Genomic DNA, 22,502 nt, shown 5'->3' on the forward strand with positions numbered 1-22,502 from the left:
ATTGAATGAGCCCAGCAAATGACGCGGCTTGAGCCAGTGACAGCTCTTATATAGGTGAGGCGGGGCCACCCGTTACGTGAACCCGCCTCCCTCTCCCTCGGTGGAGACAGGCGGCCAGCAATGTGTGCGCTCTGGATCCTGGACCTGGATGAAGAGATCTTCTCATCGCTGGACCTCGGGGGAGAGGAGATCACGCGTCGCAGGATACCGACAACTTTGGAGCGGGGACCGAGAGTAGATTACCACTGCTGGATTTTTTTTTTAATAAAGGACTTTTTCCACGATGTGTGTGTTTTATTTTTACAATTCTTTACACGTTCTTAGTGAAATGGTAGAGGTACAATGTACCCCATTACCAATTCACATGGGGGGCGGGATCTGGGGGTCCCCTTTGTTAAAGGGGTCTTCCAGATTCCGATAAGCCCCCCGCCTGCAGACCCCCACAACCACCGGGCAAGGGTTGTGGGGATGAGGCCCTTGTCCCCATCAACATGGGGACATGGTGCTTTGAGGGGTCACAGACCCCCAAAGCATCCTCCCAGTGTTGAGGGCATGTGGCCTGGTATGGTTCAGGAGAGGGGGCGCTCTCTCGTCCCCTCCTCTTTTGTTCCCGTTCGTTTTTCGTACGACGAGATTTTTTCGGATTCCGATCGTTTCGTAATTTTCGTTACAGTTTTATTTTCGTACATGCGGGATGGTTCGTTATTCTGTTTAATTCATGTTCGTTACTTGTTAGACAATAATTTTTGTGAATTTTCGTCAATGATTTGCATTCTGTGTTTTGGATTCCTTTTTCTGTTCGTGTTTTCGGTCGTGTGTTCCTAATATTTTGTTTCGGAATTTCGTTTTATTTATTTTGTTTAGTTATAAAATGCATTAGTCTGAAAATCCTAATTAAGGTCGAATCTGTCAATTGAAGGCTTATGGTGTCTGTCGAATGTTCTAAGAGGATTCGACAGAGAAACTAAACTGTACGATGCCGCAATCATTCATTTCCGGTCTAATGTTCCGCCTACAAGCTATAGAAGAATTCTAATGTTGGCGGTCAGCCAGGTTGCGTGCTCGGATAAGGGATTTGGTGTGGATTTTTGGGGGAACTCCATGCCATTGTTTTTATTTGGGGTGGAGTTCCCCTTAAAATCCACACCAGACCGGAAGGGTCTGGAATGGATATTTGGGGGGAACCCCACGACTTTTTTTTTTAAATTGATGGTGGGGTTCCCCTTAATATCCATACCAGACCTGAAGGGCCTGGTAATTGAATTTGGGGGGACCCCCACTTTTTTTTTTTTTTTTAATGAATGACTTTTCTCTTAATTGCCGGGAGCCGACAATTCATTATAGCCGCGAGTGATTTTAAATGACTTTTTTTCCTTCAGAAATGACACTTTGTGCAGAGACAATTCTAAGCACTGGAAACATGCGCTGCTTCATAGTCATGGGCTAGCACAGAGGTATTAATAAAGAGACCAAACAACAATTTGATACAACATATTTTATTTAGCTTTGGTAAAATTGGCCACGGTGTCATCCATAAAATGTGGGGGGGGGGGGTTACAAAAATTCTCAATAAATAAATTAAATTACAAAAGGCCATCTTGGCTAAACTTTATACTTTAAAATAAAATTAATTGCTGTCCATCCAGCAAAAGCTGGACGACTACTCCACCAATACGGACGACAACATGACTTATTATGACAAGTATGACAGGGAAGGGTGGGCGTCGCTGCTCGTCAGGAGACGTGTCTGAGCGGATCGCCTCAGCCGCTCCCCTATATAGGCTTGCTCAGCGTGGGCAATGCCTCACGCGAACTGACCAATCAGGGGAGGGGGCTGCCGCAACGAACCAATCTCCAGCTGTTGCTACCCAAGGAGCGCGGCAGCCCACCTCTCCCTCTGCGCTATCCCATGCAGGTCCAGCATATTGCTGTGACCTCTCATGGGCTAGCACAGAGGTATTAATAAAGAGACCAAACAACAATTTGATACAACATATTTTATTTAGCTTTGGTAAAATTGGCCACGGTGTCATCCATAAAATGTGGGGGGGGGGTTACAAAAATTCTCAATAAATAAATTAAATTACAAAAGGCCATCTTGGCTAAACTTTATACTTTAAAATAAAATTAATTGCTGTCCATCCAGCAAAAGCTGGACGACTACTCCCCACCGGCCGAGGCCAACCGCGAAGCCGTTGGCCGAGGCCCCCCCACCACCGTGGCTGATTCGACCATGCTCTGGATACCCATATTAAAAATGTCCAGGCCTATGCCTGACAGATGAATCTTGTCGTCACAAAATAGCCCGGGCAAAAAACCTTCCAATTCGAAGTGGCGAAAGGAAGAGCCACCAATGGAAGGCATAAACCCATGGATTGTCCTATTAAGGCACCTACAGGTCCTATCTACATAAAAAAGGCTACCTTGCGGAGACCATAACAGCCTGGGAACCATCTCGGAATACGATAACATGGCCCCCGGGAACATTAGGGCTATGGAATGGAGATCCCTTTTCATCTCGCATAACAAGTCCCATGTGTTAAACTTACCCAAATCATTTGCCCCTGCGTGGATAACTATGACTTGGGGCTGGGGCCAGATAGAGGACAAATAAACTAGGTGGTCTTTGACATTGCGCCACCGCATACCTCTAACACCTGACCATAAAATTAAAAATAAATCAGGATCCAGTCCCAAATTGGAAGAGTAGGATCTGGATCCGGAGTGCTTGGAAGCCCAGAACACGTAGGAGTGTCCTACGACCCAGGCGATTGTCCTGGCCAAATCTGAAAAGAAAAATCACAGAGTTAGAAGACTGGGACGGACATATATCTTATATCTATCGCTGCCCCACCTACCCACCTTCTTAATCCTACTCTCCGAAAAACCGAGGGCATCAGCTGTGGTGGCCGCCCCAATTCTGAAGGAATGAGAAGAAAAACGGTACCCAGATAGGTTCAAACGCTTCAAACAGGAGGCCAGCACAGCTGAAAACTGATACCTTGTCAAAGATGTCAAGTCTTCGTGGATGAAAAAAGAATCGGTACCAAATGGTCTAACCGAAAGATAATTACAAACATGAAACACAGAACAAATAACTTCATTAGGAGATCTAGATAGGGATAACCACTGACCAACCTGAGAGGACTTAGACCTGGACAGAAAAAGGCGAATCGAACCATCGTCCAACTGGACATGAGAAAAACGGAGAAAGGAAAAAGAGTTCCTGTTCGCCTAACCTGAGGGCTCCAAAAAATGCAATAGAAAAGGCGGCCTTAAAAAGAAGGGACTCGAAACTAGATGAGCAGACATCCTGAAGAATCCCCAGGAGGTCAACCAAAAGGGGGACCGATATGGGACGCCTATTATCAGTTGAGGGCCTGGATCTCTTAAGGCCTTTCAGAACTTGAGTGACCTGAAAGAAGGAAGTAAGGGCAGGGAGGCCCGCAAACTTCAGAAAAAACGATACTCCCGCCAATATTTTGCCAATGGAAGCAGGGGAAAAATTAGCTTGAATAAGAGAGGACAAAAAAGACAGAGCCATGTAAGAAGATACAGATAATGGATCCAAACCCAAAGGTTGACAGAAAGAGCACCATTTGTGCCATGAAAGCCTATAATCCCTCCAGGTTTTTTCTGACACTGAAGCCTTGAGATTCTGGAATATTATTCCCAAATTAAGCCCCAGAGGAAGTCTGGGCAAGGGGTGCCATGTTGATTCGCTGACGGCGCCAACTCCCGGAATCTCCTGAACTGTGAACGAGATAAAGAATCTGCTATGTTATTTTCTTTACCTGCAATATGCTCAGCTCTCAACCATATGTTACAGTTCATGAAATGCATTACAAGGAAACGCAATAACAAAACGGGATCAGATTTAGAAGACAGAGTATTGATGGCAAAAAAGACACCCTTATTATCTGTATGAACTAAGATTCTACGATTCCTAAAGATGTCTTTCCAAATAACCACCGACACTATTACTGGGAAAAGCTCTAACAAAACCAGATTTTGAAGTATCTCCTTCTGAAGCCAATCCGGATGCCAAGACTGGGCACACCAGAGCCCATTCAAAAAGGCCCCGAACCCAGAAGAGCCAGCTGCGTCAGTGAAGAACTCCATCTGAGAACTATTCATAAAGTCTTGTTGCCAAGCAGATGAACCATTAAAATCATTTAAAAAGGCATCCCATATTCTTAAATCATCCTTGATGCTCTTTGAAATCCGAAAATGAGCGTAAGGGTTCACCATGCCCCTTATGGCTAAAGAAAACCTGCGCGAAAAAACCCTAGCCATAGGGATGACTCTGGCCGCAAAAGCAAATCTCCAGCAAAGACTGGGCCTCTTTTAGGCACACCTTCTTTTTAACAAGAAAGGCTGCAATCATTGACTTCATCTTTTGTATCTTCTGCTGTGGCAACCTAAATTCCATCCGTTCAGAGTCAACTGTAATTCCCAAAAATTCAATGACCGTAGTGGGAAAAACTGTCTTCTCCTGCGCCAATGGCACCCCAAAGTCATGACAAATGTCAAAGAAAACCTGTAATGATTCCATACACACTGATGACCCCACGGGACCTAGAAACAGAAAGTCATCCAGGTAGTGCAGGATGAGTCCCTGGGGTATAATAACTGACACGACCCAATGTAAAAAGGAGGAAAAGGCCTCAAAATAAAAGCACGACAATGAAAACCCCATTGGCATACATTTGTCGAAATAATATTGACCTAAAAATTGAAACCCCAAGGAATTGAATCCTTGCGGGTGCACGGGAAGAAGGCGGAAAGCCGACTTAATATCGGCCTTCGCTAGTATAGCCCCCTGTCCTGCCTGTCTCAAAAGACACAGAGCCTCATCAAATGAGGCGTAGCAGACCGGGGCCTCCACGTTGGCAACTTCATCATTCAGGGACGAATGCGGAGGATAAGATAGATGGTGGATCATTCTGAACGACCCTTCCTCCTTCTTGGGCACAATGCCTAATGGGGACAACCGAAAATCCGAGAACGGAGGGTCGGTAAAGGGACCAGCAACCCTACCCTCCAACAATTCTTTGTAAATATTTTCTTGTACTATGCTAGTGTGCATTGATACAGATAATACATTTTTTACTGTTACACACCCAGGGCCCTTAAAAGATGGTACTAGGAAACCATTAGCAAAACCTTCAGTTAGTAGAGCCGCCATCCTGAGGTCTGGATAGCGCTCGAGCCAGGGGCGCATTCTTGCCAGGCTAACCGGAGTCGGGGCCTTTCCCATGTGTGTCCCTGGGTCCTGACTGAGGGGAACTTGCTTTACGAAAACATTTGCTCGCCGCGTGGGTCCCGCCACAATAAGAGCACTCATGTCTGTACCTACAATTTAATAAGAATTTACATTGACCCTCATTAAATGCAAAGCATACAACCTTCCGAACAGAACTCTGAGCATTGGGCAAGGGACGAGGGGTGAACTGGGGCCTTGGTGGCAGCATAAGGTTCAGCCATAAACCCACGTCTTTGGCACCCCAGTGCAACGAGGGGTGAACTGCCAATTTTTGACGAAAATTCTCGTCATACGAGAACCATGCGGAGCCGCCAAAGTGGCGAAAGGCCTCCGCAATGATATCCAGGTGTTGGAATAAACCTGAACACTTCCCAGGGAAGCGCTCCCCCATAACTGCTGCATAAATACAGAATGCTTGCAGCCAGTTTTGGAAGGTCTTGGGTACTGCTCTCCTTCTATCCTCCTCCGTTCTCTCGCTGGACTGTCTATCAGACTTAGCCAGGAATTCCTTGGAAGACGGCAATAATGATAACATATCCAGGTATTCACCCCTCCAAATTTTCTCTTTGACCGCTTTGGGCAGATGAAAACCCAGCGGGGACAAGCTGCAAGGAAGGGGTTCCTTAAAGGATAATTCGCTGACCATAGCAGCTGAAGATCTTAGAGGTAACATATTATGCATAGAGGGATATCTAACATTTGATTTGATAGCAGTATCCTTATCCTGCAGTGAGGAGTTACCAGCCTCATGCCACACCACACCAACCTCATCCATGTCTTGTACATTATCACTCATTCCTGCACCAGACTCCTGTGCACTCTGGCTTGCTTTGCATGCCTGGGTACTCTGACCCTCACCCGGTTGTAGATGCATATTAATATCCGCACCGGACCACCGTGCCCCCTGTGAAACATTATCAGCACCATGACTATGTGCACCCCTGAACTTCTGCACAATGACAGACAGAGACTCAATCAGACTTGAAAATTTAGACATTTGGTTAACATCACTGAAAACAACTTCAGGTAAAACATGCTCACCCAAGCCCCCAGAAGGGGGGGAAGAGGCAGCGCTGCTCCCTTGCTGGCAAGATGCACTTCTCGTTGCTGCTCCCTCAACTTGAGGAGCTACATTGTTAGCTTTAAATTTCTTTTTCCTCCCAGGCTGTTTCCTGGGGGCGCCCTCGCCTGTTGACGGTACTGCAGCTGGGCTGGGAACGGACGAGGCAGAGCCACCCTCCTCCAACAGGCACAGCCTCAACCACTCCTCCCCTCCTTTGCTCTCCGCCTTCTCTAGGAGCCTGCAGAGAAGCTCCTCACGGCTGTCCGGAATCCCGCGCTTCATGCTGAGAGAGAGAGGGAGAGGCGGGCGTCGCTGCTCATCAGGAGACGTGACTGAGCGGATCGCCTCAGCCGCTCCCCTATATAGGCTCGCTCAGCGCAGGCAATGCCTCACGCGAACTGACCAATCAGGGGAGGGGGCTGCCGCAACAAACCAATCTCCAGCTGTTGCTACCCAAGGAGCGCGGCAGCCCACCTCTCCCTCTGCGCTATCCCATGCAGGTCCAGCATATTGCTGTGACCTCTCATACTATATACCCCCCTAGGTACGAAATTTAAAGGAATATTTCACTTTTATTGTTTTACTTTAAGCATTATTAAATTCACTGCTCCCAAAAAACGTCAGTTTTTAAAACTTTTTTTTTGCATTGCTACATGTTCCCTGGGGCGGGACCCAGGTCCCCAAACACTTTATAGGACAATAACTTGCATATTAGCCTTTAAAATTAGCACTTTAGATTTCAAACGTTCGAGTCCCATAGACGGACAGGGTTCTAAAGTTCACACAAACTTTTGGTCTGTTCGCAGGTTCTGGTACGAACCGAACAGGGGGGGGGGGGTGTTTGGCTCATCCCTATTAAAGGGTCTTCTCATGATTAGGGCAAATCTCATAGTGCTTCCAGAAGCTTGCACAATTTAGCCACATCAGGACAGATTTGACGTGTGTGTGTGTGTAGTGCACCAAGCTTGCTCGATAATCCCCATTTTCTTATTTTTCTGAAGCCTGTGTAGTTACTATTGGCTGTTGGGATAGGAGTAGGCAATTGGATAGTAGACATGTGCACACTGAAATATTTTGTTTCGGAATTTCGTTTTTCGTTTTTATTTATTTTGTTTCGTTATAAAATGCATTAGTCCGAAAATCCTAATTAAGGTCGAATCTGTCAATTGAAGGCTTATGGTGTCTGTCGAATGTTCTAAGAAGATTCGACAGAGAAACTAAACTGTACGATGCGCAATCATACCTGTACATTTCCGGTCTAATGTTCCGCCTACAAGCTATAGAAGAATTCTAATGTTGACATTAGTAATAATTATATTTATAAATTATTATTACTAGTCAACTTACATTCTAATTCTTATATAGTGTATGGGCAGAGCATTTGAGCGAATATGAGTGCGGCGTCGTACAGTTTAGCTGCTTGTCAAATCTTAGAACTTTCGACAGACACCATAAGCCTTCAATGACAGATTTGACGTTTGTATGTTTTTCTCTGCTTCCTCGAATCTTCGTTGTTCATGTTGAATGGTCTACCCCATTACTGTCTCTATAATGTTGGATCTTTCCCCTCTATGTAGAATAATTTTGGACTAATTGAGTTAAGGTTAGGCACATTCAACCACAGGTTCGATGGACACAGATTGCTATTGTCAGCGTCATGTTGATTCTCCTATCTATATCGAACTGTTGTAGCAATGAAAATGAAGCATTTTTTTATGTCGGATATTTCGGATTCTGCGCGTTCGTTTGTTAAAACGTTAACGAAAATACCCGAAATTCGGATGAAAATGCATTCGGATGAAAACGAATGCACATGTCTATTGGATAGTGTCAGTTGGTTTGGTGGACTTGGGCCACTCTCCAATGTATTTATCCCTCTTCCTAGATATTCAAAACCCTTTCTTACTTTCACACCCTATCACCTGAGGCTTAGATTTTTTGCACTGGGACTCAGCAGGCTTATGTTCTTCTATTGTTTTCTCTTAAAGTTTGCTGTATAGAAAAACTGACAACTGGTATGTATGGACAGTATGGCAACTTGCAGACTTGCCATAATATACAGGCACCAAAACTGAAACTTCTAGCAGGATGGTAGATAGGAGGGGGTATACAAGCACTAGACATGTGCACAGAAAAACATTTCGTTTTTTTTTTGTTCTGTTTCGTATAGTTCCGTAGGTTCGTTCCCATTCGTTTTTCGTAAGACGCCCCTTTTCCTGTTCGTTCCCGTTCGTTTTTCGTACGACGAGATTTTTTCGTATTCCGATCGTTACGTAATTTTCGTTACCGTTTTATTTTCGTACATGCGGGATGGTTCGTTATTCTGTTTAATTCATGTTCGTTACTTGTTAGACAATAATTTTCGTGAATTTTCGTCAATGATTTGCATTCTGTGTTTTGGATTCCTTTTTCTGTTCGTGTTTTCGGTCGTGTGTTCGTGTGACATCTATGACAATTTGTTGTGGATGTCATGTGGGCATGCGACTGAAGATACGAACAGAAAAAGGATTTTCGTCATTTTGTACTTTCGTAAATATATCGCGGGATTCGCGGCACTTTCAACACGCGGCTCATCCATATTAACGATTGTTAAGCCCCATACACTTGGTCAGACTTTTTTAACAACAAACATAAAAACGATCATTTTCCGTTCGTTCTCAGAAAATGTGTTTGTTTTTAAACTCCATCAGAAAACCATTTTTGGGTTCAAAAGTCTGGCCAACTGATCTCCCTTCAGATGAAAATCCACAGAAAAGTTTATTTGGCTTTACTGTACTACTCAGCACAAAAGAGAAGCTGCTTTACTAACTACACTCACTGCCAATTCAAAAAAACGAAAAGTGGCAAGGGATTTGCATTCTGTGTTTTGGGTCCTTTTTCTTTTGGTGTTTTCGGTCGTGTGTTCGTGTGACATCTGTGGCAAAAGATTTGCATTCTGTTGAATCCAAAATACGAACAGAAAAAAGGAATTCAAAATACAGGGTGCGGGTCTTTTGTTGTGGATGTCGTGTGAGCATACGACTGAGGGTGCGAACAGAGAAGGGATTCAAACAAGATAGAGAGTGCAAATCTTTTGTTGTGGATGTTGTGTGAACATACGGCTGAGGATACGAGCAGAGAGGGGATTCAAACAGGATACAGAATGCAAATCTTTTGTTGTGGATGTCGTGTGAGCATGCGACTGGGGATGTGGACAGGGAAAGGATTCAAACAAAATGCAGAGTGCAGGTCTTTTGTTGTGGATGTCATATGAGCATACGACTGAGGGTGCGAACAGAGAAGGGATTCAAACAAGATACAGAGTGCAAATCTTTTGTTGTGGATGTCGTGTGAACATACGGCTGAGGATACGAGCAGAGAGGGGATTCAAACAGGATACAGAATGCAAATCTTTTGTTGTGGATGTCGTGTGAGTATGCGACTGGGGATGCGGACAGGGAAAGGATTCAAACAAAATGCAGAGTGTGGGTCTTTTGTTGTGGATGTCATATGAGCATACGACTGAGGGTGCGAACAGAGAAGGGATTCAAACAAGATACAGAGTGCAAATCTTTTGTTGTGGATGTCGTGTGAACATACGGCTGAGGATATGAGCAGGGAGGGGATTCAAACAGGATACAGAATGCAAATCTTTTGTTGTGGATGTCGTGTGAACATACGGCTGAGGATACGAACAGAGAGGGGATTCAAACAAAATACAGAATGCAAATCTTTTGTTGTAGGTGTCATGTGGACATGCGGCTGAGGATACGAGCAGAGAGGGGATTCAAACAGGATACAGAATGCAAATCTTTTGTTATAGATGTAATTTTCGTTATTTTGCCGTTTTCGTTTTGTCGTATTTTCGGTTGTTCGTTATGCGGCTCATTCGTAATCCCGTCGTTTTCGTATTTTGGTGCTTTAATTTTTTCGTATGTACACATTATTCTGCGGGTACGAAAATGAACATTTTTGTACGAAAATAACAATCGTAAGAACGGGAATGCACATATCTAACAAGCACATACACAAAGCATCAAATAATAAACAAGCTGTTGTGGCAGCACATCTACAGTGCCTTGAAAAATTATTTATACCCCTTGAGAATTTCCACATTTTTGTCATGTTTAAACCAAAAACGTAAATGTATTTTTATAGGGATTTTATGTGATAGACCAACACAAAGTGGCACACAATTGTGAAGTGGAAGGAAAATGATAAAAGGTTTTCATTACAAATATCTGAAAAGTATGGCATGCATTTGTATTCAGCCCCCTTTACTCTGAAACCCCTAACTGAAATCTAGTGGAACCAATGGCTATAACATTAGCATCAACATTCAGAACCAAGATGCAAGGTGCATAGCTGTTTTCCCAACATCCCGTGATTTGGCACTGGGATGTTACCCAGGACTCATACAACATAATTTGTATGTTGTAAGCGGATAAGACTGCACAGTGTAGTCCACTAACTTGACCTCCTGTATGTTTCATTCCTCTTAACAGCCAATGATATTGTCCAGCCACCAACAATAGGGCAGCATTTTTCCCACTGAGACCAGCAATGAGGCAGAATTTCTCCCACTGACACCACAATGGGGCAGCACTTCTCCCACTGACACCAATAATGGGGCACTATTCCTCCCTATGATACTAACAATGGAACACTATTCCTTACCCTAATACCAAATGTGACAATGTTTACTCCCACTGATGGCAGGAAAAGTTCCACTTCCATTGGCCACTTTCTGGCCCCCCTAAAGTCGGAAGGACAACAAATTGGCCCTTTGTTTAGAAAGTTTGGAGACCCCTCATCTCAATCATTCAATACATGTAGCTCTGACAAAAAATATTTTGATTTGTTTTTCTTGTGTTTTATTTAAAGTACATATTTGCTGTATATAAGGTTTACAAAATAAAGTGACCATCTCCAATAGGGACAAAAGAAGATAAAGAGGAAAAGGGCAAAGGAAAAAAAAAGGGGGGGGGGGTGATGTTAAAATTATATTTGTGTATATATACGTTCATATTTATGCATGTCATACCTTAATCCATAGAAGGCATTGCACATGCCTTGAAAAAGTATTCATACCCCTTGAAATTATCTACATTTTGTCACGTTACAACCAAAAACTTAAATGTATTTTATTGGGATTTTATGTGATAGACCAACACAACACAGTGTGTCAAACATAATTGTGAAGTTGAAGGAAAATGATAAATGGTTTTAAAAATTTCTTACAAATAAATATTTAAAAAGTGTGACATGCATTTGTACTCGGCCCCCTTGCATTAATACTTTATAGAACCACCTTTTGCTGCAATTACAGCTGTAATTTGTAAAACATTTTGAAAACCATTTATCATTTTCCTTTCACACAATTATGTGCCACTTTGTGTTGGTCTATCATATAAAATCCCAATAAAATACATTTACGTTTTTTGGTTGTAACATGTCAAAATTTAGAAAATTTCAATGGGGTATGAATACTTTTTCAAGGCACTCTATATGAAAAAGCTTAAAACCAAAGAAGTAAGTCTCCACAATTACGCCTGCTGGCCATTGGAAAGGTATAATGAATAATGTAGAAAAAGGAGGTCCTATTCAAAAGGACTTCCCATATATGAGGGATAAATACATGGAGAAATTATAGAAAATGTTAAAAAAAATATCCACTCTTACCGCATAGAGAAAGGTGCAAGCAAAATCCAATGTTTTAATGATGTAGTACAAGTCATTGCTGTATATGTATAGGCCACATAAGGTTTAGGATGTACCAGCTGCATGGGGTGGGTGTACAAGAGATTTTCCCACCATCAAACAGACACCTTAAAAACATGTAAATATAAACATAACTTGTACCACTGGGGAATATACTGTATGTAATTAGCAAACTACTGTCCCTTTATTTTATTTTTTCTTCCTTGACTCTTTTCCTCTTTACCTCCTTTTTGTCCTTGTTGGAGATAGTCCGTCACATTATTTTGTGAACCTTTCATACATATATACACTCACCGGCCACTTTATTAGGTACACCTTGCTGGACACCCTTTTGCCTTCAGTACTGCCTTAGGCCCCGTACACACGACAGAGGAACTCGACGTGCTTGGCACGTCGAGTTCCTCGTCTCGTTTTGGGATGAAGCCGCCGAGGAGCTCGGCGGGCCGCCTTCTCCTATAGAACAACGCGGCCAACGAGAAAATAGAGAACATGTTCTCTATTTTCTCGTCGAGCTCCTCGGCGGCTCCATCGAGCCAAAACTGTACAGACGACAGAGATTCTCGGCAGAATCCGGGTTTTGACCGAGTTTCTCTGCGAATTCTGCCGAGAATCTCTGTCGTGTGTACGAGGCCTTAGTTCTTTGTGGCATAGATTCAACAAGGTGTTGGAAAAATTCCTCAGATTTTGGTCCCAGGTGTACTCTTAGGTAATACACTGACATGATAGCATCATGCAGTTGCTGCAGATTTGTCAGCTGCACATCCATGATGCAAATCTCCCATTCCACCACAACCCAAAGGTGCTCTATTGGATTGAGATCTGGCACCTTGAAGGTCATTGGAGTACAGTGACCTCATTGTCATGTTCAAGAAACCAGTTTGATTTGAGCTCTGTGACATGGTGCACGATCCTGCTGGAAGTAGCCATCAGAAGATAAAGGGATCAACATGGTCAGCAACAAAAAGCAAGTATGCTGTGGTGTTTAAATGAGGAGCCCATAGTGTGTCAAGAAAACACCATTACACCACCAGCCTGAACCGTTGATAAAAAGGCAGGATGGATCTATGCTTTCATGTTGTTTATTCCAAATTCTGACCCTACCTTTGAATGTCCGAGCTGAAATCGAAACCCCTCAGACCAGGCACCGTTTTTCCAATCTTCAATTGTCCAATTTTGGTGATCCTGTGCAAATTGTAGCCTCAGTTTCCCTTTCTTAGCAGACAGGAGTGGCACATGTTGTGGTCTTCTGCTTCTGTAGCCCATATTCTTCAAGGTTTGATGTGTTGTGCATTCCTTTGTTGTAACGAGTGGTTTTAACGTCTGCCCATTCTTATCTAACTAGACAAGTGCAATTAGTTTTAGTCCAACTATAAATTCTGACACATTTTTGGTTATTCAGAGATTCGGGTGTATCCAAATTTTCACATGAAATAGTATCGTAATTCATTTTATTTCCTTTCTTATATTCATTTTCAAATGATTTCCTAATTTTCAGAATGATTTGAATTTGGAGCACTCGAAAAATGATCTGCTGATTGAAATTCTGTGTAAATAATATTTGGGTGTTAAGGAGTGAGCCGTGAAGGCGGCCCCTGCATTCTTTACTTTAATTGACTCATCAGCTGTCAGCAGGCTTCCCCGCTGAGAGCTGAAAACCACCGTGGGGTGCCTCCCAAAATACATACCAGACCCTTATCTGAGCGTGCAGCCCGGCAGGCCAGGAAAAGAGGGGAGAGGCCCCCTTCCCCAAATCGCCCCCCACGTTGAGGGCACTCGCTCTCCCCCCCACCCTTTTCCTGGCCTGGCGGGCTTTTCACAATGTGAAAAATGGTTCAATATTGCAATATGGATGAAATAAATGAAAATCACCTCCGGTTCCGGCGTCACATGGAGTAAGCGCCCTTCACCTCAGCTCCCACAGCAAGACTCATAAAACTGCCTACAAAGCCGGCAGACCCACCGACCCCCTGCAGCATCAATCCGCAACACCCGGTCCTATGATGGACCGTTTTGTTGAGAAAACAGGCCCGCGATCGTACGCGGCCATTACGGCGCAAATGGAACAGCCGCAAATCGAGGCCCCAGCTTCGGCCTGCATGGAACCCTCCTCTGATACGGCTCCTTCAATGGAGGTAAGTGGCGCTTCGCCCCTCCCTCCTCCCCACAGGCTGTCATGGCTCCTACACATGCTGGGGATCCTAATACTGACCTCATAGCCCAGGCTGTGGCAGCGCTTCTGTCCCCTATGATTGCGGCCTCTGTAGGAAAGGCCATCAGTGCTGGCATGCAAAAGCTCTAGGCCCAGTTAGGGGAGCACGCCTCCAGATTAAACAAAACTGAGTACCGTATCGCTAACGTGGAGGAGGAATTGTACCAGACCCAGTCCACTGAGCAGGCCCAAGATAAGACAAACAGGTAGATCCTTGAGAAGCTGGATGATTTGGAAAATAGGTCCAGAAGGAGCAACCTGCGTTTTGTGGGCATCCCAGAATCACTGCAACCTTCGGCACTCACGGATCTTTGCTCGAGTAGCATCCCTGAAGCATTAGGCCTCCCAGGCCCCTGCACAGTCGAGTGCGCCCACCGTATGGGGTTCTTTAATTCCAATCGCAAAGCACCCCACCCCATAATCGTCAAGTACCTCAACTACTCAGATAAAGCTCTCATCCTACAGAAATTCAGACAGTCCAGAAATCTCCAGATTGACGGCATAAAGATCCTGATTTTTGCAGACTATTCCATGAAGTATCCAAGAAAAGAAAAGCATTCCAACATATCTGCTTAGAGCTTCACCGCTTACAAGTCAAATTCACACTGGCGTTTCCAGCTACCCTCCGGCTTAAAGCCCCCAACTGTGACCAACTCTCTTTCCACAAACCGTCCGAAGCGGAGGCCTTCCTGAGATCGCAACACTCGGCCCCTTATCTCAGTCCTTCTCCCAGATCAGCTCCAACCAACCGCGCCCTTGAACACAGAAGTCCACGCAAAGACTCTCCAAATAGATTTAGAGCTTCTGGTCCAGATCAACAACGATCCACACCTTTTTATTGACACTTTTTCATCCACGCTTTTACCACCTGCGGTCCCTAGGACTCTCTAATCGGCCGCTCCGGTTCGCCCCAGACCGTACACCTATCGCAGCCTTGCTCTTTCCTCCCCACCGTTCATCAATTCTCCCGGTATGCCGAGAATTTTTTTTTACTTCTTTTACATTTGCTGTATGTATCCTTGATTTTGTATCATATGGTTTCATTGTTTCAACCTATATCTGATTTCTTTCCCCCTGGCCTCCCTGCCTGGTCCTCTCTCTCCGTACAGAATTCTAGCTGCTAACTACTTAACCCCTAAATCAGTGATGGCGAACCTTTTTAAGCCCGAGTACCCAAACTGTAACGCAAAATCAACGTATTCATTCCAAAGTGCCAACATATACAGAACTTGATGAGCGTATACTGTGATGTCTGGGGGTGAACATGGGACACATCAGAAATCATTGTGTATTCACTATGTAGTCAGTGTTTTGTACAAGAAGATCTAAAACTAGAACACATTTGACAAAAGTTAAATTTTTTGGAAGCTGTCCTAGCATTGTGCAATCAAATTCCAGTATCACTATTCTAACTATACATTAATATTCAATACACTCAAGTTGCATGACAGGTGTAATTTAAATTACTAGTTGTTCAGTAGAAGCACTGGCTGGATGATAAACAAATCCTGTTACAGGGGGTCTCATGCAACCAGCAACTCTCCAATGCAGCAGAACTTCCCAGTCCCCCCATTCCCTGCTGGCACACATTATGCTCTTTTTGGTTAAGGCATGTTGAGATCTGTAGTTCTACTCCAGCTGAAGACATACTGGTTGCCCTGCATTGCTGTAGCAGAAGACTACTTAGAAAATCTCTCATTCCTGACTATCTTCATAGTCCTTAATGTCCAGGAAACATCCTTCTGAAAGTGAACATTCATAGACAACTGTAGCAATGCTTTACCAATGGTTCACTTACAATGCCTGTGCAGTTCATTGCACGTCAAATGCAAACTCCAAGCAGCAGCTTTACACCTCTCTGTATAATGCCAGTGATTCTGCACTGTCTGTCATGTGACTCTGGTATCATGAAATACAGGGGGATGGCAGGGACAAAAACTATATGTATTTACATCTCATTGTACTGCAGTGATCTCTGCAAAATCTAGCAGGCATTCCCAGCCAGATAAACCTGAATAGCCAACACAAAGCATGAGACATCTGCTGTAACACAGACAGCATATAACACAGACAGCAGATAAACAACATTATTCTGACCATACAATTCCATATTTTGTGGCAATGTTGGGAACACGAAGAAAAAAAAGTCCCCAAGGAATAGATTCTATTTGAAGAGACACAGAAACAGTGTACACAGCTAAACACATTTATTCCCCACACAGCATGTACACTTACTTTAACGATTGCCACAGCACTCCAATGCATCAGCCGACTCAGTCAGTTCCCGGGCATAAGAACGGCCTGTGATTGGGCAGCTTCAGTAGGCACCATCACAGCCCCCCATTGGCTTAATCCCCACCACATGTTCCGCCTGCCATCCAATCCGGAGCAACCCTTCATCTCGTCCACGCCCCATCCTAGACACGGCCACCCATTGGCTCAATCCCCACCACATGCTCTGCCTGCCATCCAACCCGGAGCAACCCTTTATCTCGTCCACGCCCATCCTAGACACATCATCCCTGGCTCCAGAGTCTTATGGGAGATGTAGTTCTATGTGAAGGGGAGCTGTGGACGCGATATACCGAGTCAGTACAGGATTTTCTCACGTGCCCACAGAGAGGGCTCGGCGTGCCGGCTGTGGCACACATGCCACAGGTTCGCCATCACTGCCCTAAACCATGGGTAGATTGCAGCACTACGAGTCCTTTGTTGGGAGTTGGCCTACTCAGTGACTCCATGAGGAAAAAAGTGAAGTTCCTTAATTGTGTTTTTCAGTTTTTAGGTTTTACACGCCCCCTCTCCCCCCCTTGCATGCTCCTCTTCTCTATACCACATGCGCACCAAACGCACCTTACTTACGCAGGTAGACTTGGCCCCCTCGCACCTTCACCTATGCTGACCAATTACCACCAAATTCTACCGTACACCATCGTTGTAAAACCAGCACATATCCCCCCGGTGGCCATCCCAACAAGTAGTCTCTTGGAATGTTAAAGAACTCCGCTCCCCCAATAAGAGAATGAAAATCTTGCGTCACCTTAAACGAATTAGGACCGACATCGCCCTACTCCAGGAAACCCACCTCTCCACCCCTGACTTCCATCGCTTGAAAAAACTCTGGGTGGGCACGGTTCTAGGCTCTGACTCCAATGGACGCAGAGCGGGAGTTTTAATACTCATAAACAAAAATCTCCCCTGCATGGTCCTATCTACAGACTCGGATTCCGAGGGCCACTTTGTGTCTGCCCGGGTCCAATTAGGGACCAGGGTTTTGATACTCACGAACGTCTATGCACCCAACAGCCTTACGAGACAGTTCTTTGGGGTTCTTACAACCTGGCTCCTGCACGACCCAACTCTCCCACACTTGATCGGCGGCGACTTTAATTCCACTATGCACCTGACGGACGACATGTCTTCCCTCAAGCACCCTCGTCCCCCCCTGAATGCCACTGATCAGACACTCTTGACATCAACGATGGACTCCCTCCATCTTCACGACATCTGGCGCCTACGGCACCCGGCGGACAGACTTCACATTTTACTCTAACCCCCATAATGTCTTTACAAGAATAGACTACCTGTTTTGCTCAGACGCCCTCGTCCCACTGATATTGGATGCTGACATCCATGACATTGCGATATCTGACCACGCTCCTGTAATGACCACGCTCGATGACCCTGACCTACACACGAATCCCAAAATATGGCGTTTCCCTTCCTACCTCCAAACCAACTCTGACTTCCAGAAACATAAGGAAAATGCATGGTCTGAATACGCCTCGACCAATGCGTTACACTCCGACAATCCCAATCTATTCTGGGAAGCAGGTAAAGCCTTCCTTAGGGGCTGTATAATATCTTATGCAGCCTCTTTCAAATCTAACACCCTCAAGAACTATAAATTAGCCAGCTCACGACTACACTGCGCCCAACGATCCCTTTACACCGACAACTCTACTGACAACAGGAAGGCTTGGTTTACGGCCAAGCAGTCATTTGACACTTGGGCTGCCACTCTAGAACAGACCAAAAAGGCACACCTGGACGCCACTCTTCACAAATTTGACAACAAGGCAGGCAAATTACTCTCTAGACTGCAAGGGCCCAAATCGCCCGACTTACATTACCTTCCTCAGGGACTCGTCGGGGAACCATGCAAAATACTCCAAAAGACATAAATGAGGCTATGCTTCATTTCTATGCCTCCCTTTATGCTCCTGATCCCATAGATGTGCCAACTGCACTTGCTTTCCTTCAGAAAATGGCCCTCGCTCAAATCTTTCCAACGCAACTGGAAGCTCTGAACGCTCCCATATCCCCTCCTGAAATACATACCGTTATTAAGAACCTTGCCCCATCAAAAGCCCCTGGACCAGACGGTTTCACGGATGAATTTTATAAATCACTACACACGCTCCTGATATCTACTCTTCGGGTGGTCCCTACCTTGCCACAGGCAACCAAGCTATCATTAAACTCTTGGCGAAAAAAGGGAAAGACCCTTAAGAACCAGGCTCATATAGACCCATATCACTCTTAAATCTTGATGTCAAGATTTTCTCCAAAATCATTGCCACTAGATTGGCTGCCATCATACCCTCTTTGATACACCCTGCCCAATCAGGGTTCGTGAAAGGCAGGACGGCCACCATGAATATTAGACATGGAGAAAGCCTTCGACAACGTAAGTTTTGAATGGCTTTTCTTGGTCATGAGTAAAATGGCATTCTCCGGCCCGTTTGCCCATCTTATAAGCACCATGTATAATGCCCCGGCAGCAAGGTTGGTGGCCGCTGGCCTCCTATCAGACGAATTCCGCCTCTACAAAGGTACTAGACAGGGCTGCTGTAAGGATTGGTATTACTTACTGCCGTGCAGTGTTATTTATTGTGTATGGACCGCAGCTGCAGAGGCTTGTCAGGTCTAACCACCAGGTCACTCTCAATTTAGTTTAGAAAGTTTGGGGTTAAATCATCATATCCTCTAACCGAAACCAACTCAAACTAGCTTATTACCTCATAAGCTCAAAAGGAAGGAATAATGAGTATACTCCTTTAAATGGACTATTAAGCAGATATTGAGATATTGATATTAGTGCATATACATCCTCAATAGATAGAAACTATATTGTTACTTCACAATAGAGTGGATCATAGAGATAGATATAGTCCATTTATATCATGAGACATATGTAATGTGAAACCAGAGAAATCACCAATGTAACTAGTATCAATGTAGAAAGGAAATCAGATTATACACCAAGATACTTGAGGTTCTGCTGAGAGCAGTAGTCCATGGATTAGGGAACTAGTGATAATACTGACAGCTGAACAGATTGATTATCAAAGATACTTGCGGTTCTGCTGAGAGCAGTAGTCCATGGGTTAAGCAACTAGAGATAATACTGAGAGTTGAACAGATTGATTATCAAAGATACTTGCGGTTCTGCTGAGAACAGTAGTCCCTGGGTAAAGATCCTGTCTGTATAGAGATTGTCAACAGTGAAGATGGAATGAGAGGATCAGTGGATGTCAGGTAGAAGTCCTCTGAGGTCTGTGCTGTCAAAGCGCTGCTGACTGTAGATCAGGTCTGGTCTCTGGAGGTGACTGAGGTGGAGCGTGTAGGCAGGGTGTTCCAAGGTGACGGCAGGTATCCGACAAAATAACAGAACACCCTGCCGTCATCTTTGGGGGTTTAAATAGCCGCAAATTCGCGGGGAAATTGGAAGAGACGCTGGTCGCACTTCCGCGTTCCAGCGTGGAACGCACATGTCCGCGCACCGGAAGTGACGCGGGTAACCTGCAAAACCAAGCGCAGCTGTCTGAATCGGACAGATCTGGGATTGTATGAGAGAAGTAGCATCAAAGATGTTACATACTCCCCTCCTCAAGGGGGCACCACGGGTGTTCCCAGAAGGAGATGGTCGGTCTGGATATCTTTGGTGAAAAAGTCTTACTAAGCGAGGGGCATGTATGTCTGAGGAATTTTCCCAAGAATCATCGTTTTGATCATAACCCTTCCATCGTACCAAATATTGAAGGGTAGAAGCACGTCTTCTAGAGTCTAAGATCTTTTCAACTTCGTATTCCGTCTGACCAAGTATTTCCACAGGTGGAGGTGGGCAAGGTTTCCTGTTAGGGAATGGATTAGGAACATAAGGTTTAATTAAAGAGACATGGAAAGACGAATGAATTTTCCAGTCTGTGGGTAGAAGCAATCTAACCGCATTAGGGTTAATCAAATGGGTGATTTGGAAAGGTCCCGTGAATTGCGTGCCTAACTTCTTTGAGGGTATCTTAAAATGAAGATTACGTGTGGATAGCCAAACCAAATCCCCAACCTTATATTCAGGAGGTGTTGACCTATGGGCATCATAATTCTTCTTTTGTCTTTGTTGAGCGATCTCCAAGTTGGAACGTAGAGTAGTCAAAGTATTTTTAAGAGTAGAAAGGTAATCATCAACTGCTGGAACAGCGTTTGGGGGGTAGTTGGTTGGTAAACTGTTTGGGTGAAAACCATAATTGGCGAAGAAAGGTGTGAATCTGGATGAAGAACTGGTTGAGTTGTTATATGAGAATTCGGCTAATGGAAGTAATTGATACCAATCGTCTTGTAGGTGTGTACAGTAGCATCTTAGATACTGTTCAAGGATCTGATTGAGACGTTCTGTTTGACCGTTGGTTTGCGGATGGTAGGCGGTGGACATTCGATGGTCGATTTGTAGACTTTTACAGAGGGTCTTCCAAAATTTAGAAATGAATTGGGAACCACGGTCAGAGATTATTTGAGAGGGAAGTCCATGAATTTTAAGGATATTGGAAATGAAAGCATTAGCTGTCTCAAGGGAAGTTGGTAATTTTTTCAGGGGTATGAAATGTGCCATCTTCGTGAGTAGATCTACTGTGACCATGATGGTATTGGCACCGTTTGACCTAGGTAAATCAACTATAAAGTCAATCGACAAAACATCCCATGGTCTTTTAGGTATTGGAATAGATGTAAGTAGACCAAATGGAGGTTTCTTGGAATGCTTGTTTCGAGCACAAATCTCACATGACGTCACATAGTCGTAAATCATTTTAGAAAGGTTGGGCCACCAATAGTCTCTCTTAACGAGATGAGTAGTCTTGTTGATCCCAGGGTGACCTGCTAAAGGTGAATCATGAAGATGTTTAAGTACTAGGAGTTGTAAATTAGGAGGAACATAGATTTTGTTGTTGTAAGTATAGACACCATCTGAAGATTTGGTAAGATCCTTTGGTAGAGAGGTGGTATCTGCAGCGAGTGATTGTGAGATTAATTGTCTGAAAGAGGTGTAAACTCCAATGAATCTATTAGATGGAATAACAGAGAGTGGAGGAATCTCAGTGTCTTGATCTTCATGTAATCGTGAAAGAGAGTCAGCCTTCACGTTTTGTGAACCAGGTCTGTAGGAAATGTAAAAATCAAACCTGTCAAAAAAAAGACTCCATCTGACTTGGCGGGCTGAGAGTGTCTTACATGTTTTTAGATGTTGTAAATTACGGTGATCCGTGAGAATGGTTATTGGGTGTGTAGAACCTTCTAATAAATGTCTCCAGTTTTGTAAGGCGTCTTTGATTGCAAGAAGTTCCTTTTCTCCAATAGGATAATTTTTTTCCGCAGGTGATAGGGTCCTGGAGTAAAATGCGACAGGATGGAGTGGTTCGGAGAGGGTTGGACGTTGTGAAAGAATAGCACCTAAAGCATAATGGGAGGCATCCACTTCCACGGTAAAATGATACTGTGGGTTAGGTAATTCTAAAATTGGGGCTGTAGTATAGGAAAGTTTAAGAGAGTCAAAGGATTCCTGGGCTTCCTTAGTCCAGGAAAAGGGTGTCTTGGTGCTGGTGAGGGTACTTAAAGGTTTGACAATAGCTGAGAAGTTTTTTATGAATTTACGATAGTAGTTGGAAAAACCAAGGAAACGTTGAAGAGCTTTCCTTGATTGAGGAATTGGCCAAGAGATGATACAATCCACCTTTGAGCGGTCCATCTGAATACCGTCAGGTGTAATTTGGTACCCAAGGAATGAAATGCTAGACTGGCCGAAAACGCATTTCTCCAGCTTGGCATATAGAGAATGCGTTCTAAGCCTAGCTAGAACCCATCGAACATGTTTGATATGTTCTTCAAGTGAATCGGAATAAATCAATATATCGTCCAGGTATATTACTACACAGATGTCAAGCAAATCTCTAAAGATGTCATTTATGAACCACTGGAATGTCGCGGGTGCA

At 44.3% G+C, this 22,502-nt stretch overlaps 1 protein-coding gene across 1 annotated transcript in view; it reads left to right on the top strand.

Moving 5' to 3' along the window:
* ADGRD2 (adhesion G protein-coupled receptor D2) overlaps positions 1-22,502 on the top strand; it is a 999,543-nt gene that overhangs the window by 940,956 nt on the left and 36,085 nt on the right. The gene's annotated exons all lie outside the window — the stretch shown is intronic.

This window comes from Rana temporaria, chromosome 9, assembly GCF_905171775.1.
Source record: "Rana temporaria chromosome 9, aRanTem1.1, whole genome shotgun sequence".
NCBI classification, from domain to species: Eukaryota; Metazoa; Chordata; class Amphibia; order Anura; family Ranidae; genus Rana; species Rana temporaria.